The sequence below is a fragment of the Heterodontus francisci genome, unplaced genomic scaffold, assembly GCF_036365525.1.
Source record: "Heterodontus francisci isolate sHetFra1 unplaced genomic scaffold, sHetFra1.hap1 HAP1_SCAFFOLD_310, whole genome shotgun sequence".
NCBI classification, from domain to species: Eukaryota; Metazoa; Chordata; class Chondrichthyes; order Heterodontiformes; family Heterodontidae; genus Heterodontus; species Heterodontus francisci.
Genome location: NW_027142032.1, coordinates 1,936,671 through 1,945,658, shown reverse-complemented (window position 1 = coordinate 1,945,658; position 8,988 = coordinate 1,936,671).

Below are 8,988 nucleotides of genomic sequence, written 5' to 3'. Positions count from 1 at the left end.
TTAATGAACTGACTTGGGTTTACAGAGCAGAACTTCAAAGTTTGCAGATGACACAAAACTTTGGAAATGTAGTAAAGAGTGAAGAGAATAGTAGCAGACTTCAGGAAGCTATTGGCAGTCTGGTGAATTGGACAGACACATGGCAGGTTAACTTCAATGCTGAGAAATGTGAAGTGATAAATTTTGGAAGGAAGACTGGGAGAGTCAATCTAGTCTAAATGGTACAATGTGAAACTGGGTTCCCTGTCACTGCTCTGACACGGATTTACCTTCAAGTAGCTTCTTCCAGTCCACTTTTTCCAAATCACCTTCCAACGGCCCAGCTTCATTCCAAAAACTAAGTGTAAGACTGACCCATCTCTTGTTGGCCTTGCTACGTACTGGCCTAGAAAAGTTCCCCTGAATGCATATTTAGAATTCTGTATCATCGATACCCTTTACACTAGTCTCAGTTAACAATGCACTAGTTAGCTCAGCACTAGACAGTGTCTTTGCTTATATTATACATGGCCCTGTATCTGCTATAAAAAATGGCTTAAAAATTGGAGAGAAAACCCTCCATTTATATCCAGGACCTTTAGAAATAGGAGTAGGAGTAGGCCGCTCAGCCCGTCGAGCCAGTTCTGCCATTCAATAAGATTATGGCTGATCTGATAGTGGCCTTAACTCCACTTTTCTGCCTGTCCCCCATAACCCTTGACTCCCTTGTCGATCATAAATCTATTTAACTCAACCTTGAATATATTCAATGATCCAACCTCCACTGTTCTCAGGGGATGAGAATTCCAAAGTCTAACCACCCGCTAAGAGAAACAAAATCCTCCTTAGCTCAGTCTTAAATGGGAGACCCATTATTTTTAAACTGTGTCCCCTAGTTCTAGACTCCCCCACAAGAGGAACATCCTCCCAGCATCCGCCCTTTAAAGTCCCCTCAGAATCTTGTCTGTTTCAATATGATTACCTCTCATTCTTCTAAACTCCAATGAGTATCGGCCCAACCTGTTGAACCATTCCTCATAAGACGACCCCTTCATCCCCGGAATCAGCCCAGTGAACCTTCTCTGAACTGATTCCAATGCGTCCAGGCCTGACCATCTATCCATCTTTCGAAGATACCAAACACCTTCATATTTCCCCTTTCACTCTGTTTATCCCATCCAATATTTCACACTCCTCTTTAACGAGAATGTCTGCAACGTCCCCCTCTTTTTTGAAGACAGACACATGTGTTCATTAAGAACCATGCCCAAACCTCCATACACACATTCCCATTTTGGTCCCTAATACTCTATGCTTAGTTATCCTCTTGTTCTTCATACATTTATAAAACATCTTTGTGTTTTCCTTACTTTTACTTGGTAATATTATTTTCTGACTATCTCTTTGCGTTCTTAATTTGCTTTTTAATTTCACCTCTGCACTTTCTTCACTCTTCTTGGCATTCTCTGGTATTGAGCCCTCGGTATCTGACAAAAAGGCCCTTTTGTGCCTTTTCCCACCTGGTTTGATCCTTGACATCCAAGGTGCTCTAGATTTGTGACTCTCACCCTGTTTGTGTTTGTGGGAAAATATTTGTTCTCAGCCCTCACAAACTCTCACTGCTCTGACACTCATTTACCTTCAGGTAGCTGTTTCCAGTCCACTTTGCTTAACCCTCCCCTCTCTACAATTACCATCTCCACTGATCTCCCTGAAGGACCCTCACATTCTTCCTTATATGTGGTGACCAGAACTGGATGCAATATTCTAGTTGTGGCCTAACCAGAGCTTTGTAAATAATCAGCATAACTTCCATGCTTTTGTACTCAACACCTGTATTTATGAAGCCCATGATCCTATAGGCTTTACTGACTACATTCTCAATATGTCCTGCCAACTTCAAAGATGTATGTACATGTATCCCCAGGTCCCTCTGTCCCTGCACATTCTCTAGAACTGTGCCATTAAGTCTATATGAGCTTTCCCTATGACTTCTGCCAAAATACATCACCTCACGTTTGCTTGTATTAAATTCCATCTGCCACTTGTCTGCCCATTCTGCTAGCCTATCGATGTCCTGTTGCAGTCGATTGGTATCATCCTCACTCATTGCATCTCCTCCAAGTTTGTTATCATCGCCAAATATTAAATATTTACTCAAACATTCGAACATTCCAAAATGCGAAGCTCACAAATTTAACACAAGTTTCCTTTTCTGAGTCGCGCTGGTCTGTTCTGATTTTCTGTTGGGTGGCATCAGCCTAGATTTTGTGTTCTGACCTGACCCCCACAAACGTATAACTCAGAGGCAGGATTATTACCCACAGAACCACAGCTGGCTCCAATGCTCCCAGAAAATCTAGTAGCTGTGCATGTCCAGTTATTTCTTTTTGTGTGCTGCCCCTTTAAATATTTGAAGAATATTTGCAGACGTGTGTTATTTTTCACGAAACAGGACATGCATGGTACCTTCCAGGCTGCAGCACACAGCTTTGAAGGAACACTGACTGACGCTCTCCATCCCAATCTCTTCCTCTTTCCCTCTGGTACTCTCTCCCCATTGTTATCCTTCCCTCTCTCTGTTATTCTCTCTCTATATCTATCCCTGTCTTTCTCAGTGTCACTCTCTCCATCTGGATGGAGGAGGAGAAAGGGAGGCATATATAGTGTCAGCCTTACTCTGCATCAAACCCCACACTGTACCTGCCTGGGAGTGTTTGATGGAACACATAAGACAGAGATTTGCTCTGTAGATAACTCCAGGTTGCACTTGGCTTGGCAGTATTCGATGGGACAGTGTTGACGGAGTTTTACTCTGTACCCCTGGAATTACGAAGGTTAAGGTGTGATTTGATTAAAGTTTACAGGACAATAATGGAAACTGATGGGGTAGATGGAGAGAAAATCTTCTCACTGGTCAGGGGAGTCTCGGACGATGGGGACAGTCTATAAGTCGAACAGTAGTTGAAATGCCTTTCGAGGGTGAAATTTATTAACGCTTCTACACACAAAGGGTGGTGGAATTTTGGAATTGTCGTCCACAAATGACCCCTCCCGATCTCTGCAATCTCCTCCAGCTCCACAATCCTCCAATATCTGCGATACTCTAATTCTGGCCTCTTGAGCATCCCCAATTTGAATCGTTCCACCATTGGAGGCACTGCCTTCAAGTTGCCAAGGCCCCAACTCTGGAATTCCATTCCTAAACCTCTCCGTCTCACTAACGCTCTTCCCCATTTGAAGACGCTCCCTAAATCCAAGCTCTTTGACCAACATTTTGGTGCTGAACTCTGGAATTCTCTACCTCACAGAGTTGTGTAGGCTAGGTCACTAATTGTATTTAAGGAAGACATAAATACATTTTTGAAATCTCGGGGAGTCGAGGTTTATGCGGAACAGACCTAAAATAGGAGTTGAATCCTGGGACAGCTCAGCAATGATCTTATTGAATGGCAGGGCAGGCCCGAAAGGCTGACTGGCCTACTCCTGCTCCTACTTCTTGTGTTCTTGTGTCTCGTCTGATATCTACTGAAGTGCCTTGGTGCCAAATTGTTTTTTTTTTACTCATTTGTTGGATGTGTGCGTTACTGGCCAGGCCAGCATTTATTGCCCATCATGAATTGCCCTTGAATCTTCTTGAACCACTGCAGTCCATGTGGTGTAGGTACACCCACAGCGTTGTTAGGAAGAGAGTTCCAGGATTTTGACCCAGTGACAATGAAGGACCCCGATACAGTTCCAAGTCCGGATGGTGTGAGACTTGAAGTGATACTTACAGGTGGCGGTGTTCCCATTCGTGTTTCCTGTTTGTTTGCTCTCTCTCCCCCTCCTTTTTTCCAGACCTCCTTCTCCTCCTGTCCCTCTCTGTCATGAGAACCTAAGAACAGAAGAAAGTGGATGCAGGAACAGAGAGCCCTGGGGATATCTGTGCACAAATTGAATGTGGCAAGACTAGTTGAGAAAGTGGTTAAAAGGCAAGTGGGATCCCAGGCTTTGTAAATAGAGGCTTAGAATATAACAAAACAAGGAGGTTATTAAGAAGCTTTATAAAACAGTGGTTCATCCTCAACTAGTATTGTGTCCAATTCTGGACACTGTACTTTAGCAAGGAAGTGGAGGCATTAGAGAGGGTGCAGAAAAGATTCACGAGCAAGGTTCCAAGAATGAGAGACTTCAGTTACGTGGATAGATTGGAGAAGCTGGGATTGTTCGCTGTGTCTCTCTCTGTCTTCCTCTCTCTATCTCTCCCTCCTGCTATCTCTGACACGAGAAGAGATACAGAGGGCGAGAGGGTTAGCTATGAAGACAGGAGAAACAGACCAACAAATTCAGTAGAAAAAAAGCCACTAACAAATTCAACATCAGAAGGGGGAAAAATACCAATAAATAGGGCAATGGCTCAAGCTCTTGGATACACAGCATATCGTTTCCGAAGGGACAGATTATCTGATCACACCCAGGATGGTGTAATTCTTGCCAACAAAGCCTATTTCAGCCTGCAATATGAAAAGGAGATAGAGAGAACTGTGAGGGAATGAGTTGATTTTGACTGAGTTAATGAGGGGCAATGGCCTCCTTTGGCTCCCACAATGCCGGGAACTGGGAAAGGACCCTATCTGTGGGACAGACCGCGCTGCATTCTGGGACGACTTTCCTCATCTGCGCATCCCCACAAGCGCGTTAGCCGCCGCTTTGTTCATTCTCCCGCCGCTCAGATTTTCAAGTTTCCTCCATTGAGATCGACGACTGAAGCCGCTTCTCCTTTTCCTTTCAGCTGCTTTTTGCGGAAACAAACCTCCGGCGGGCGACGTCACGGAAACATGGCGGTGGATGACGCCTCAGTCCCACCCACCGGGTCGTGTGGTCTGATTGGCTGCGTCTCCCCACGTGTTTGGCAGTCAAATGGGGCAAGAAGTGCCTGCAGCCTCCGCGCAGCCGCGGTTTGGGCGGCCAGTGACCCCTTTCGCGGTGGGGGAGGGGCCAGCGCCAGACTCTTAAAGGGATCCTGCACCACCAGAACTGTCCCAAACTCTTAAAGGACTCAACATAGCCAGACAGAGCAAGAGAATTCCAGAGCAAGGCATAGAGAGGGAAATATAAAAGAGAGAGTGATGGAGAGCGAGAAATGAGATTGAAAGAATAATAGAGAGATGGACAGACTCAGAGAAAATAGGTGATCGGGAGAGAGTGAGAGAGCAAGGGAAGGCGAGAAATGGAGGGAGAATTTCCTCAATTGGACAGAGATGGAGAGATAGTGATAGAGAGATGTGAAGAGAGATCAAAGAGAAAGGACGGTGGAGAGTGATGGAGAGGTAGAGTTTGAGAGTGAGGAAACAGATGAATGGAGAGATAAAGGTGAGGAGAGAGTAACAGGGCGAAAGAGAGAGAGAGAGGGAGATGGAGAGAGAGTGGGAAGGAAAATGAGAAATTAGTGGTAATGAGCAGACACAGGGTGCACAGAAAGTGTGAAAAATTAATGAGAGATAGAGTGTCCATCAGCGAGAGAGGGAAAGTCCGGGATAGATGTGGGCAGAGAGAGAGGCAGATAGTGTGTGTGTGTGTGTGTATGTGTGTGTGTGTGTGTGTTTGTGTGTGTGAGAGATCAGCACATATACACAGCAAATGAAAGTCTTGCGGTGTCAAACAGTCATTTAATTGGGTGCACAACCAGACAAAAGTAACTTTATCCCCAGAAGAATGAGTGGAGTCAGACAAATAAAAACAGATACAAAAAAAAGAAATGCTGGATTCACTCAGCAGGTCTGGCAGCATCTGTGGAAAGAGAAGCAGAGTTAACGTTTCGGGTCAGTGACCCTTCTTCGGAACTGACAAATATTAGAAAAGTCACAGATTATAAACAAGTGAAGTGGGGGTTGCAGCTTAATGCCCAGATAAGCTTTATTAAAGATTAAAAGTTGCAGAGAGAAATCACCCAGTTCTGTCAAGGTCCATTCTCATTTTCTATCTATGTCTCTCTTTCTCAGAGAGATGGTGATAAAACTATTGATGTAATGTGTTCTGTTGGGATAATGCTTTGAATGCCAAGGAGAGGTGATTGGATTCTCTCCTGTTGCAGATGGTCATTGCCTGGCAATGTGTGACATGAATGTTACTTGCCATTGGTCGGCCCAACCCTGAATGTTGTCCGGGTCTTGGTGCATGTAACTCAGGATTGTTTCTTTATCTGAGGCAAAATACTGTGGATGCTGGAAATCTGGAAAACGTTGATCTGAATCACTAACTCTGTTTCTCTCTCTCCACAGATGCTGCTGGCCCTGCTCAGTACATCCAGCATTTTCTGCTGGGATATCAGATGAAGATGGTTGAGCTGAGGACATTACCCCGATAAACTGCTGCAGTGAATGCCTGGGACTGAGCTGATTGACTTCCAACAACCACAACCATCTTCCTTTGTGTTTTGTATGATTCCAACCAGCGGAGAGCTTTCTCCCGATTCCTGCCGACTTCAGTTTTGCTCGGGATCCTCGATTCCACACTCAATCAAACACTGCCTTGATGTTAAGGTCAGTCTCTCTTCCCAGTATCAGACAGGAGTGAATCATTCCCTTTGACCCGTTCTGAACTGAACATGCTCTGCTTCTTTACAGCCTGATACAGGACTGTACACGGCCGATTAATGTAGCCCATCAAACACTCCAAGAGCAGGTTCAGCACTGCTTAGGAATGGAGTACCGTTCCTTTAACAGGCTCTCTCTGTCTCCCCCTCTGCTATCTCTGACTCTAGGAGAGACAGAGGGAGAGTGGGGTATATATGAAGGCAGAGAGAGGGCTGTAGAGAGGGACGAAATTGGAGAGAGAGAGATTGTTGAGGTTGGATTGAAAAGGATAATGTAAGATATATTAATTTGATGTAATCCTTCACTGCTCTGTACACAAACATATAAGCGATAGGTGTGGTGAGAAAAAAACATCAGGAGAGGGAGAAATGTAAATCAAGTTGGGGCCAAGGTGGACATTTTGATGATCCACAAGGAAATGTCTCCATTTTAAACATCCAGCAAGCTATTCCACTATGGGATCCATCGCACCCTCATGATATTCGTTGGGGAAATGTAATGCTGGCTTCTTGGTTAATTTTTAAACTTGTGATTGATAGATTCTTGTTCACCAAAGGTATGAAGAGATAAATGGCAAAGGCTGGATATATGGTGCAAGTTAGATTACAGATCAGCCCTGATCTCATTGAATGCCGGAACAAGGTTGTCTGGTTAAATTGCATCCTCCTCTTCCAATATCCGATGTTAAATATCCTTCTTTCTTGGTCAGTCACCCTGTCAGTCTATGTCTCTCTGTTTCTCTCTTTCTGTCTCTCTCTCTGTCTGTTTCGGACACTGCAGAGTGAGAGTTACCTTGTATGCAGCCCATGATGTTCCTGGCCTCGGAGTGTGTGATGGGACAGCTTAGAGGGAAATTTACTCTGTGTCAAACCCAACATTGTACTTGGCTTGGGAATGTTTAATGGGACAGTGTACCTGGAGCTTTACTGCGTATCCTGGAAATTTGAAGATCATGGAGTGATTAGATGAATGTTTTCAAGTTAATAAAGGAAACTGATCGGGTGGACAGAGAGCAACTATTCCCAATGGCTGCGGAGTCATGAGCTTGGGGGCATGGTCTAAAAATCTAAACGTAGTCTAAAAAACATTTTAGGAGTGGATTTCGGAATGGGAAATCATGTTTGACCAACCCGTTGGAGTTTTTTTGTGCATGTTACTAACAGAACTAATAAAGGTGTACGTGGCGTACTTGGATTTTCAGAAAGCTTTTGATAATGTCTCCCACAGGAGACGGGTTAGCAAAATTAAAGCACATGGGACTGGAGGTAATATACTGGCATGGATTCAGGATTGGTTAACAGGCAGAAAACAGAGAGTAGGAATAAACGGGTCATTCTCGCATTGGCAGGCTGTGGCCGCAAGGATCAGTACTTGGGCCCCAGCTGTTCACAATATACTTCAGCGATTTGGATGTGGGGACCAAATGTAATATTCCCAAGTTCTCTAGCTTTGTCACTCTCTCACTCTCCTCTCAGTCTCTACCTCTCTCTGTCTCAGTCTCTCTATTTCCCACTCCTTGTCTCTCCCAATCCCTGTCACTCCTAATCACGGACTTTCCCAATCCCTGTCTCTCTCCCTCTGTCTCTCCCACTTCCTCTGTCTCTCTCTCTCTCCCTCTGTCTCTCACTCCCTCTGTCTCTGCCTCAATCTGTCTCTTTTTCTTAGTTGGATCTTAGAGTAGGTTAAAGGTTCGGCACAACATCGTGGGCTGAAGAGCCTGTACTGTGCTGCACAGTTCCATGTTCTATGTTCTATGTACTTTATCCCTCTCTCTGGCTCCCTCTCTCTCCTTCTATCTCTGTCTCATTCGCTGTCACTCCGCCTCTCTCGTTCTATCTCTGTCTCACTCTCTATCTCTGTCTCTCCCTCTATTACTGGCTCTTCCACTCTCTCTCTCTCTCTCTCTCTCTCTCTCTCTCTCTCTCTCTCTCTCTCTCTCTCTCTCTCTCTCTCTCTCACTCTCTCTATCTGTCTCTCTGTATCTGTCTCCACCCCATTTCTGACTCTCTCATTGTCTTTCACTATCACTGTCTCTCCCTCTCCCTGTCTTTCTCTGTCTCTCTCTCCCACTCTCTGCCTCTCCTCTCTCTGCCACTGCATCTCCCTCTCTCTTTCCATTTCTCTATGACTTTCGCTGTCTCTCCCTCTCTCTCTCTCCCTTTCTCTCTCTCTCTCTCTCTCTCTCTATCTGTCTCTCCCTCTATCTCTTTATCTCCCTCTTGCATTCTCTGCCTCTGTACATGACTGCTGTCTCTCTCTCACACCATCTCTCCCTTTCTCTCTGTCTCTGTCTCTCTCGCTCTCTGCCTGTCTCTGCCTGTATCTGCCTGTCTCTGTCTCTCTCTGTCACTGCCTATCACTCTGTCTCTCCCTGTCTGTCTGTCTCTCTCTCTCTCTATCTGTCGCTGCCTCGCTCTCCCTCCATCTCTCT